This window comes from Dasypus novemcinctus, chromosome 14 (genome assembly GCF_030445035.2).
Source record: "Dasypus novemcinctus isolate mDasNov1 chromosome 14, mDasNov1.1.hap2, whole genome shotgun sequence".
Lineage (NCBI taxonomy): Eukaryota > Metazoa > Chordata > Mammalia > Cingulata > Dasypodidae > Dasypus > Dasypus novemcinctus.
Window position 1 is genome coordinate 10,837,099 of NC_080686.1, and position 12,996 is coordinate 10,850,094.

Consider the following 12,996-nt stretch of genomic DNA (forward strand, 5'->3'; position numbering starts at 1 on the left):
GGATTCTTGCCTGGATCTTTCAGAGGGAGCTTGGCTCTGCTTACCCATTGATTTTGGACTTGAAGCCTCTGGAACCGTGAAAGAATAAATTTTTGTTGTTCTAAGCCATGTAGTTTGTGATTATTTGTTACAGCAACCCTAGAAAACTAATATACATCTTCTTCCCTTGGTTAGCTTGATTCCACACTCTACATTTTTCTTATACATATATATGCCAATGGCGCTCCATTTTCTTCAAGGTAAAGTCTAAAATTCTTACTTTACATTTGTTAAAGTCTTCATTTTGATGGCCTTTATTGAACTCTTTATCCTTATCTCTTACCACCAGGATCTTCAATCCCTATGCATTTACATAAACACTTCATGCTCTCATTTATTAAGGTTTTACATTTCTTGGTCTCTCTACTTGAAATTCTCTTCCCAGTTTTGCCCTACTAAGTTCTGCCACCACTTCAGGTCTGATGCTACCATGAGCTCCAAAAACCCTGGTTTCTGATGTTGGGTAAAGAAACTTTTGTGGGTTCTCTTAAAGTCTTATGTTTGTCCCTGTCATGGGACTTATTGCAGTAACACTTCTCAATCTCCTTTCATCAGAAGACTGAGCTCTGAGCAGTGCCAGATTGTCTTGCTCACCACTGCCTCCCAAATGCATGAGAGCTTGTCTGTCATTCAGCCACATCTAATAAACATTTGGTGAGTGCATAAATGAACGAGTTTTGTAGGACTGGGGAAACAAGAGTGCATGGAGTCTAGATATAACTGTTGAGTAACTGGTAATTAATGAAAAAGTCAACCAGAAGAATGATGCTGCTTAATCTTCCTTGGAGATTATTTGTACTCGATTCCTCTGCCAAGTACTGTACTGTTTGCAATTATAGCTATAAAACAACCTTCTTTCAAATACTGTTTCCTTCTATTATCATTAGTGTTGAAAATTGGGCAGGATCTATTTCACATATTACGATGCAGAATTTGATGTTGTTTTTATGTGAACATAACTGCTCTGTAGAACCTCAAGGGTTTTCCTCTATTAGAATTGGCAGGCAAGAGTTTATATAAACTTGTGTCAACTGAGAAGTACCCAAAGCATTGCTATTGAAGTAAAGGGAACAGAGGGCATTAGACAGGGTATAAATTCCTCCAACAGGAAGGCTTAGACCCATGACTTCATTGTTTCTTATTATGGTGCTACTTTTCAACCACAAGGCTAATGAAGCCTCCTGAAGGTCAGGTGTGCTGCCCAAGGTCTCCCAGCAAGTTGAGTTTGATGCAGCATCTGAAAGTAGGTACAGGTGTCTTTCTCAGGCCCCCTTTAAACCAGTGATAACTAATAAGGATAACTGCAGTGAGGCTACTGCAGGGTCGGGGGGGGGGGGGGGGTTGCCATGGAAGGGGCTTCCCCAGGAAAGCCTCCCCTGCCGTGCGCAGGATGGAACCCCAGAGGACTGGCCCGCCTCGGTGCTCACTCCGGTTGCTGAGCTGGTTTTCTTTGTGGCTGTGCCCCTTGTGCTCAGCCTGTCCTGATCCGATGGGTGCCAGGGATCAAGGAGGGGCTGCGGGAGCGTGCTGCCAGGTCTCACCAGGGCTGATGCTAGCAGGAGCCCTCCACACCTCTCAGGGCCCCTGCCTGCATTAGCGCATTTCTTCTCTGGCACGACCAGGAAGGCACTGTTCTTAGGCCCACAGGTAAGGAGGCGGAGAGGCTGAGGGCTCCCGAGACTGGTCTCCCCCCTCCCGCCCTCCTGCCTCTCTTAGTCCCTGAACAAAGAGCCGTCTCTGGGGCTGGGGTCTCCCCACCCGCGCTCAGGGCCTTGGGAATGCTCCTTTCCTTGGACCCTTCTCCAGATTATTTTCTCCCACTCCCTGACTACCTAAGCTTAATTTATAAGAACTATTTCTTACACCCTGAAATCAGCTTACGAGAATTTGAATTACACACGGAAGGACAGTGCAAGGACCACATTTGGAGTAAAAAGAAACATCCTCCTAGCCACGAAACATTTGGGTTTGTGTTTAGTGGACTACAGGCTAAAAGCCCCAGTTCTTTCCTGTGTATTTTTGTATTCATTCGAAAGTCGCCGTCACGTTCAAATGGTCAGAGCCGGCTGCGGGCAGGAAGAGACGCTCCCCGCCTCCAGGGAGACGTCAGGGCCTGATGTTCAGTCACCCCCCGCGGGCACCCGTGCGCCCCGCACGCGGCTGCGCCGTCACCACCGCACGCAGCCCGTTCCGCGGCAGCCTTGGGCGCTGCGGGACCCGGGGCGAAGGCCGAGCGCCGCGGGTCCGCCTGGAGAGCAAGCACCGCGCGCTGCGCGGCTCGGCCGGCTTCCTCGGCTCCCCGAGGGCCAGGGCGCGGGCCGCGGCCCGCCACGAGGAGCCTTGGGAGGCCACGCCGCCCTTGGTCCAGCCTGGTCTGCGTTCCCCAGCCCGCCCGGCGCCGGGCGACCCCAGAGCCGGCGCTGGAGCCTCAGAGCTGGTGTGCCCCGGCTAACGCCGCCGGGGCCCGAGTGGTTCAAGGTCTGACACGCGTGCTGCGGACCAGTGCGTGCTCTCCAGGCCTCCTCGATTTCCATTCACTTTTTAAAAAAAGATCTATTAATTAATTAATTACTTTCTCTCCCTTTCCCCTCTGCCCCAGTTGACTGTTCTTTTTGCTGCATGTTCTTTTGTCCGCTTCTGTTGTCAGCGGCTTGGGAATCTGTTTCTTTTTGCTGCGCCGTCATCTCGTTGTGTCAGCTCTCCGTGTGTGCGGCGCCATTCCTGGGCAGGCTGCACTTTCTTTCGTGCTGGGCGGCTCTCCTTACCCGGCGCACTCCTTGCGCCTGGGGCTCCCCTATGCGGGGGACAGCCCTGCATGGCAGGGCACTCCTTGCGCGCATCAGCACTGCGCATGGGCCAGCTCCACACCAGTCAAGGAGGACCAGAGTTTCTCGGACCTCCCATGTGGTAGGCGGATGCCCTAACCACTGGGCCAAGTCGGCGGCCTCCATTCACTTGTTCAGCTAGAATTTACCAGGCACCTACTCCGGGACCGTCCGATTCGGGGCTCAGCCAAACAGACTCAAGTCCCCGCCTGCCCGGGACAGCAATAAAGCAGCGTGCAGCGGGGTGAAGGGGCCGCGGCAGGGGCGCGATGAGGCGGCGGGGGGGGGGGGGGGGCGGGCTCCCTGAGAGGCAGCTGTGTGTGAGGTCTTGGAGGGGTGTGGTGGCAGAGCAGACAGCGCAGGGAGGCTGGGGGAGAGGGCGTTGTCACGCGTGGGCACCGTCCTGTCCTCTTCTCAACACAGCCCGGGGGGAGGGCTTGACAGCCTGGGGGGTGGGGGTGGGCATCCTGCCCACCGCGCCGCGCCCCTCACCCCACTGTGTGCCTCTGAATGCGCACGGGTGTTCCTCCTTCTAACCGGACCACTGTCCCCTCTGTCTAGTCTTCTCCCGCCCTCCCCTCCCCATCGAGGACCGCTCTATCTTCCCTTTTTTTTTTTTTAAACAAATCAACTTTATTGATCCATATTAATAAAACAGGGAATCCATCCGAAGTGTACAATCAATGGTGTTTGGTATAATCGCATAGTTGTGCATTCATCACTTCAATCATTGTGAGAGTATTTCCATTATTTCAATAATAATGAGACACCAACACCAGACGAACCAACAAGCTGAGAACTGATGGTGGAGGAGCCAGCGTGCAAGAGGAAGATCATCTGAGAGGCTGCGGAACAAATCCCTCCAAGGCGAGCCCTTAGAGCCACCACACTGAGAAGCCGACGTGGCTCAGCTGACAGAGCGTCCGCCTACCTCATAGGAAGTCCAGGGTTCAGTACCCAGGGCCTCCTGGCCCGAGTGGTGCGTGGCAGTGCTGCACACGCAAGGAGTGCCGTCCCACGCAGGGGTGCCCCCCGTGTAGGCGTGCCCCCCGTGTAGGGATGCCCCATGTGCAAGAAGAGCTGCCCCACACGAAAGCATAGCCCGCCCAGGAGTGGTGCCGCGCACACGAAGAGCTGACGAAGCAAGATGAGGCAACAAAAGTGACACAGATTCCCAGTATTGCCTTGCAAGCAGGCACAGAAGAACACACAGCGAATGGACACAGAGAGCAGACAAGGGGGGGGAAGGGGAGGGAAATAAATAAATAAATCTTTAAAAAAAAACCCCAAAACCACCACCACGGACTCACCTAGGATTCTGTGGGCCATTGGCTTCCGGGGACTTGACAGGACATGATGCTGGGAGGGCGGGACTTGTCCTAGTGTCTGCGCACTGACAGCTTCTGCTTACCTGCACATCTTGGCTCCAAGGGCACCTGTAAGGGAGGTCAGCTCAGCAGGCAGATCCTCTCCTGGAGGGTGGCTGGTGGTTGGCTGGGGAGGCAGGGCAGCCCATGAGGCTGATCATCAGACAGGACAGCTGGGCCTCCAGGGCTGCAAGTGCTTTCCGAATCTCCACTCTGGCTATGGGCCCCGACCCCAGTCCCTGCAGGAGAGCAGTGCTATAAGGAGGCGTGGACACAATGGGACTTTGCAGGCAGCCACCAGAGCAATTATTGCATTGTCCAGGGAGACCTGAGGGCATTTGGGACCAGAGCGGTCATTGGAGATGGTGAAAGGTAGCCAGACTCTGGACATTATTGGGAGATGTAGTCAACAACATTTGCTATATGAGAAAAGGAGGGACTCTGAGGGCCATGCCAAGGTTTGGGCTTGAGTAACTAAGAGGGAGTCAGCCTTGGCCTTGGCCTGGGGAGGCTGGAGTGGAGCTTGGGGAAGAACAAGGGATGCACTTGAAGCTGCTGGGTTCGAGACATCTAGTAGACGTACAAGTGTGATTTTGAATAGTTAGCTGGATATCTCTATCTGGAGTTCAGGGGAGAGGTTTGGGCTGCAGATAAAGTATTTCAGCATGAAGTTTTCAAAGAGACTTATCACCCTCCTTCAAAAGCATGTCTGTGGTTCCCTGTCCTCGGACATGTAAGAATTGGAGGCAAAGAGATGTGGGCTTGGAGAAGTCTGGAGCCAGCTCGCTCCCGCAGGCTCAAGATCACCCTTGCCGAAGACGCAGAAAATACTATGAGATGATCAGTGTCCTTATAGAACAGCAGTGTACCAAGTGTTCCATCAGGAAATTCTCCGAAATGATTATTTCTAAGAAAAGTAAACTTACAAGCCACTTAATTCCTGTAAGGAAATTTATGCTCCCACCTTTTTGCTACTCTTCCTAGGATTACAGTCATGGGATAATTCATGCTTTCACTGTGGGTTTGCGCCTAAGCCTGTCTCCCATGGCTTCAGTCATGGTCTATATTTAAATCAGCCTTCAGCTCGGGTTCTTCTGCTTTTGCCTACTAGACACCTAGTAGGCATGACACATTAGACAGCACAAAGGTGACATATAGAATAAAATTTATTTCTCCTTCACTCCTCCAGAAGCCCTGTTGTGTGTGTGTGTGTGTCCACCATCCAACCCATAAAAAAAAGAAAAGACTCATTGACTGGCTGGGTTGGAAAAAAACCCAGGGGTCAGCCCATCTCTGGCAAGTACTTATGGCTTTACTTAAATGTCTCCAGTGGATCCTCACCCTAATTACATCCAGCTGAATCATCATGAGAATTTGTTATATATGGTGGACTGTAGTAGTCCAAACAATATTGAGGAAATATATATATATTTAATATATTAAAGTTACTTATATACATACTAAATACATTGTATTAATGTAAATATATTCCGTTGATAAGAATACATTTATTAAAAAAAGTATCATAAATTTCAGTAAGTGAGAAGGTTTTATAACATATAAATGAACATATACAAATACAAACATTCAAACACAGAGATCTGAACACTGTATTTGTGTAGTTTCTATGCATTCTGGTTTCCAGGCTTGGGGTTGCACCAATCAAATAAAAATATTTTTTGCATAACAAGCACCTCAGCTTTTAAACATAGATACCGTGTGCCCATGAGATTTTTGTCTTCAGAATGTGCTTACTCTTGAAGGAGTCCATGTAGGTATCTAGCCAACTGATTCTAAGAATGTTCCTGCCCAAGTCATGTTACGATGCCATGAAGACGTCTTATGTGGCAGAAATGAACATCAGCCTCATTACTTTATCGTTATACATTGTTTTATGTATAGCAAATATCATTGTGCAGCCTTATTATCTTAATTATTCACCAGATTTACACAGATGAGAATCTTTTCTTATTGAAGATATTGAAAATAATGGATTTTAGATTCTAAAGTAATTAATTCCAAAAAAGAAGCTGCCAAAAGTATCTGAGCAAGGCCCCTTCGAAGGGGACAACATCAGTGTAGATGTTTATTTGCAGTCTTCTCCCAGTGATTATTTCTGGGCCCACTAAGTTTCAGGCACTGAGCTAGATGGGACACAGACAATCGGGTGATAGTTGCTGACTTTACCAGTGGCCATTTTAGTGGTGGTGACAAAGAGAAAGCCCAGACTGAATGTACTGTTTGTAGTTGTTATACAGATGCATGGTGAGACCACTGAAGAGGTTGCATGGAAGACTTCCTGGAAGAACAAAATAAGCAGAATCTTGTGATTGAGTAGAAGTAGATAGAAGTGAGATGGAAGGAACATTTCAGGAAGAGAAAATGACTTGTGCAGGTATATATAGAAAAAGTAAGTTACCTTCAGAAAGTCCCCAACCTGTCACTCCAGAAGATGACTTGGTAAGTGACACTATTTAATATTGTCCAAGTGAATGTTGGAAAATGCCTGTCAAAACTTATTTTAGTTTTGACTTGGTTGGTATTCTTTGTGACTGCACTGAGATGACACTGCTCCTTCAGGGAGAACTCAGTGTATGACAGAATCATGCTATCACCTAAGAAAATAAATCTTATCTTACTTTTGGCTCTGGCAGGATGAAATGTATTAATTTCAAAAATTTAATGGGTTATTTTGAAATTTTAAGAAGTTTGGGGATGAAGACTTTTGGAGCCTGCTATATTTGAAACAAAAAGAGTGATATAGTCGTATCCCCTACAAAGCATCCTTTTCTTTCCTGACTGTGGAATTCCAACGAAATGGCCTGCACTGCAGCTCAGAACATGTCTCAACGGGAGGACTTGGCTTACGGTAACATGAGGGATGGATGTTCTCCTCAGAGGAGACAATGCATTTCTTAAGGGATGCTTGCTAAAGAAGGAAATTACTCTTGGGCTCTTATTGAAAGACCTTTTTTTTTGAGTGTTTGGGTAACCTGTCTTGACTCTACCTCCAGGCCCAGGGCGACTTCTGAGCTGAGGTTGGTCAACATTAGGAATGTACAAGGTAGGCATCTTCATCAGTGTTGCATCCTTTTCAGTGATAGCATGGTTTGAATAATTATCTTTGAATAAGCAAATATAGCGTATTATATTTGACGTTTGTTTCTGTTATTATTTTTGTTCCTTGTTCTTGATTTAAAAGAACTGGAGCAGGGATGCCTGAGTGATGTTTAGTTTTCAAGTGTTAATGTGCTTTTGCCTGAATGAATTTCATTTAGGGGGTCATTTCCAGTTAAAGCATAAGGCTTTTCCTGAGTAGACCTGTTTAGCCCCTTAGCCACTACCTGACACATCCCCATGTGCTCCCTCTAACCATGTCGACCCCCAGGTCTTCCCTGAAAACCCCTGATCACTCATGTCTTGGGGGTTTTCCTATGGATTGCTCATCTTTCTCCCTGGATATTTTCTTTTGTCTCTTAGCCTGGCCATATATTTTATTTTTCCTTGATGGGGGTACAGCTTCAAACTCTCAGTAATTTGTTTTTTCATTCATTGACTTATTCACTCATTCATTTAACATTTACTGAATATTTACCATGTGTCACACATTTTCTTTAGGTGTTGGGGATATAAAACACACGCTTCTATGGCACCTCCAAGTGCCTTCAAGACAGACACACAAACAGAATTTTCATAAAACAGTATGAAAGTACAGTAGTGATGGTTTCTGCGCATATTATGGGATGGCTGAAAAACAATGTTATACCACCTAGGAATATAGGGGAGAGTCATTATTTCTGGGAAAGCTTCTTGACCATCTCTCAACTGGCTCAGAGTGCCCATCTTTATGGGTACCCCTTAATACACTGTGCTTCTCTTTCTCCTCTGAACTTGTCTCCAGTCCAGCCTCAATTTAACACATAACAGGCATTCAGTTTAAGTCTCTGGTTCAGGCCTTTCAGCTGGCATTGAGTTTGATTTCTTTTTAGCCTTTGGTTAATATTCTAACTACTTCAGAAAAATATTTGAGATGGATTTCACTAAAGGACCATTAAAAGTAAAATTAGAAGGCGTGAACAGCCAGAGGAAGGGAGGGAAATGATGCCATTGAGAATCTGTTTACAGGTGTGGTTCCCTGAGCTTCTTGGCGGCCACACTGCTCTATCGATTTTGCCATGGACTCTCAAATTAGGTGTCTTATTTTAGTGCTAGTTGGCACATTAATAAAAATAATGCATTTACCAGCTAGAACAGAATATGGGTTGATAAAAAGTTTCAAATGTCTTTCAGAATTTGTAGAAAACTGGGAGTGATCCATTGTGAATTCTAGAGTTCCCTCTTCATAGTCCTCACCCCCTTGTTAGGATCCTGGAATTAAGGAACCAATTCTTTCATTTAAAGAATGTTAAAAAAGTCAGGGTGATTATTAAAAACAAGATGATGGAGTAGGAAGCTCCAAACTCCCATTCTCTAAAATAACCATCATAAAAACAAGCAGAGAATTTCAGAACCAATTTTCTTGCAGCTCTGGAGAACAGTCAGTGGTTACAGCAAACAACCAAATGTTAAGTAAGAAAAAGGCTACTTAAAATGGTAGGAAAGCCTTGTGTTGCTCTTCATACCCTTGACCCCCATCCCCTCCCAAGATAAATGGCAATGAGTAAGATAGCATCCTATTTTCCCAGTGGGGTTCCTGGTCCTTAGTTCCAGAGGGAAAAAATCACCCCTTATTTTCAAATTGGCATCCATGTATATCTATGGCAATCCAACTAGTGGCTATCTGAATGACTGACCAAAGAAACTTGTCTCTGTTTTACCGATCCTGGAACTCAGGGTGGAGAAGAGGCAGGCATTACTTGAAAAATACTGCCATTGAGCAATCAAGCCAGGTCCCCACCTGGGGCAAAAGATTAAGGTTAAGACACATAATAGAGTACTTGAGGTCCCAAAGGAAAGGCTATAGAGAGTTTCCTTGAAATATTGGGGAATTCATGAGCACCTGTGTACAGGGGAATTTAGAACTCTGTGTAAATAAATGCCCAGGGAAAGACACTTGCTCCGAAAAGAACTGGGAAGACCCTAAATTTCCACCTCAGGTTGAACTGTAGGCTTTGCCAGTGCAAGCCTGGCTAAGTGCTGATGAAGTACGCCAGCCCAGAGCCAATCTGCAAAGACTTGGAGATGTTTTTTGTTTTGTTTTATTTTGTTTTAGTTCCTGACATCCAAGGAAGTCTCTGTCATAACACTAGATGAATATAAGCTAAAGGAAAAGTAAGCACACATGACAAGGAATCAAGTTTTTGCAAAATAGTTTGGAAAAAAATCACTAAACAAAAAGAATACCACAGCCTTGAAGAACAATAATAATATAAAAAGAAACAAACCCTAAGGAAGTGGGAAATCTGATTTTCAGAGCTAACACATTAAAATGTTCAAATGTCCAGATATCAACAACAAAAAAATCACAAGACATACAAAGAAACAAGAAAGGATGGCTCATTCAAAAGGACAAAACTAAATGAAAGTAACCATCTCTGAGGCACTGGAATTATAAGTCAAAGATGTTAAGTCAGCAGTCCTAAATATGCTCAATTATTTGAAGTAAAATATGGACAAAAAAACCTAAGGGAAATATGGAAAAAGGTGTATGAACAAAATGATAAGTTGGGGAAACGGACTTGGCCCAGTGGTTAGGGCGTCCATCTACCACATGGGAGGTCTGCGGTTCAAACCCTGAGCCTCCTTGACCCATGTGGAGCTGGCCCATGCGCAGTGCTGATGCACGCAAGGAGTGCTGCGCCACGCAGGGGTGTCCCCTGCATAGGGGAGCCCCACGTGCAAGGAGTGCACCCATAAGGAGAGCTGCCCAGCATGAAAGAGAGTGCAGCTTGCCCAGGAATGGCGCCGCCCACACTTCCCGTGCTGCTGACGACAACAGAAGCGAACAAAGAAACAAGACGCAGCAAATAGACACAGAGAACAGACAACTGGGGGAGGGGGGAATTAAATAAATAAATAAATCTTAAAAAAAAATGATAAGTTGAATAAAGTGAACATAAATTGTGGACCTGGAAAGTAAAATGCATGAAATTAAAACATCACGAGATATTTCAAGAGCAGATTTGAATGGGCAAAAGAAAGAATCAGTGAACTTGAAAATAGGACAATTTAGACAATCCATTCCAGGGAACAGAAAGAAAAATGAATGAAAAAATGTGAATATAGCCCAAGGAAACTGTGGACACTCTCAAGTATACCAACACAACATATACTGTAGTTGGATCATTTAAAAAAATTTTTTTTTATCCATTCTGCCAATTTTTTGTCTTTTGATTGAGGAATTTAATCTAGTAACATTGTGTTATTACTATAAAGGCAGTACATCCTTCAGCCATTTTTTCCTTTGGTTTATATATGTTATATCTTTCTTTTGTCTCTCTTTTCCTTTATTGAAATCTCCCTTTCTGTATAGTTGATCTTTTGTGATGTATTTTTTACTGATCCATTTCTGTTATCTTTTCTTGTATATTTTTATGGTTACCCTGGGTTTTAGATTATACAACCTACATCTGTAGCCTACTTATTTGAAAAGATACCACTTAGCTTCAATAGTATATACATTATCCTTTCCCATATCACTTTGTTTCCCCTCCTTTTGTTGTTACCCCTTACCCATTTATATTTTTCAAGTCCATTATCAGGAAATATGGCTCTTTTTTTTTGGTGTATTCTGACTCTTAAAGGAATTAAGGAATAGAAGTACATATTGAGGATATAGTACTACTGGGTTTTGCATTTACCCTTTCAATTATCCTTACTGATAATCTTCATTTCTTCTCAGTACTCCAAGCCATGCTCTCTTGTCTTTTCCTTTCAACCTGCAGCATTCCCTTTAGTAATTCTTATAGGGTCATTCCTTTGTTTACAAACTCTCTGAGTTTCAGTTTATTTGAGAATATTTTAAACTCTCCCTTATTTTTGAAGGACAGTTTTGCTGGCTAAAAAATTTTTGGCTGGCCTTTTTTCTGTCAGTACCTTAAATACATCATACCACTCCCTTCTTGCTTTCATGATTTCTGATGAGAAATCAGCACTTAGTCTTATTGAGGATCCCTTTTATGTGACAAATCATTTTTCTTTTGCTGCATTCAGAATTCTCTCTTTATCTTAGATATTTGACATTCTGATTAATATGTGTTTCAGAGTAGTTCTAGTAGAATTTATTCTGTTTGGAGTACATTGTACTTCTTGGATATATATATCTATGTCTTTCATAAGAGTTAAGAAATTTCCAGCCATTATTTCCTCAAATGTTCTTTTTTGTCCCCTTTCCCTTCTCTTCTCCTTCTAGGACATCCATGATGCATATGTTTGTACACTTCATGCTGTCACTCAAATTCCTGAAACACTCCTCACATTTTTCTATTCTTTTTTCTATCTGTTCTTCTGACCGTATGATTTTGATTGCCCTGTCTTCTAATTCACTTATTTGTTCTTTTGCCTCTACAAATCTGCTATTGTATGCATCTAGAGTATTTTTTATCTCTACTATTGTCTCTCATCTCCATAATTTCTGTTATTTAAAAAATACTTTCAAATTCTTCTTTAGGTTTACACACTGTCTTCTTAATATCCTTTGGCCTTGTATCCATATTTTCCTTTGTCTCTTTGAATTGATTTAGGAGATTTGTTTGAACTTCTTTGATTAGTTATTCCAAATTCTGTATCTCCTCTGAAGTTTTAATCTGTTCCCTTGATTGAGCCATTTCTTCCTGAGTGGTTTGTAATTTTTTTGCTGATGATGTCTAGGCATCTGATTATCTTGGAAGTAGGCTATTAGGGAAACTGCCATTTATTTTGACAATTACCTTTAGTTTTAAATTTTCTGGCTATGACCACTATATTCTCACTTGACAGTTTATTACATTGAAAGTCATGAGAGTAAAGATATGTGAATCAAAAACTTCTGCTTCTAGGAGGATGGAGCAGACACACTCTTACCTATTCCTCCCTTTAATTACAACAAACAACCATGGGCATTATATATAGATAAGACATGAGAATACGCCACAAGATAGGAAGTAGAAGATAGACAGTCTAGGGGCATTATGACCCAAGGAATGACATGTTGATGAGTTTCCTCAGTTTTCTTTTTGCCTCATATATTCCAGACTTGGAGTTGAAGAAGCTAAGAGACCTGAAATGCAAACAGACACAAATTTGTAAAACAAAAACAAGAAGAAACTTGCTCTTTTTAACTGAAGGACCTGGAAAGCATCAGCCTGGTAAGATAGAAAACATTTAGACAATAACTTCTTGTGTCCACCCAAATGCCACAGGGAAAATTATTAATTACAGCCTCACTCTCTTGCATGGCAGCAAATGTAAAGTGGGAAGCCTAGACTTCCACCCTCATCTGCATTGCTGAATGTCAGAGGCCATATAGAGGGCCAGGGCTTTCGTACCATCAGCTGGTAATGAACCTCCACCATCTGTGTTGTCAGTGGAGACCAGGTAGGGAAACTGGACTTCTATTCTGACCCAGAAGTAATGAAGTGCCTCCCCTCTCTTAACTGCAGTTGTGTGAGGAGACTAGTGGAGAGGTAAGACTTCCACCCAGCAGTAAAAGGCCACCTCCACCATGGTGCCACTTGAGGCCATGTGGAGAGATGAAACTTCCACATCTGCATGGGAGAAAAAGAAATAAGGAGAGCACCCTCTTGGTTGACAACACCCTCAGGTGAAGGGCAGGCCTAGACTTGTAT

At 44.1% G+C, this 12,996-nt stretch overlaps 1 non-coding gene across 1 annotated transcript; it reads left to right on the forward strand.

Moving 5' to 3' along the window:
- The first annotated feature begins 4,921 nt into the window (after positions 1 to 4,921).
- LOC111766043 (small nucleolar RNA SNORA38) lies at positions 4,922 to 5,051 on the forward strand. Its single transcript, XR_002798209.2, has one exon. It is a non-coding gene; the product is annotated as a small nucleolar RNA SNORA38 (small nucleolar RNA).
- The last annotated feature ends 7,945 nt before the right edge of the window (positions 5,052 to 12,996 follow it).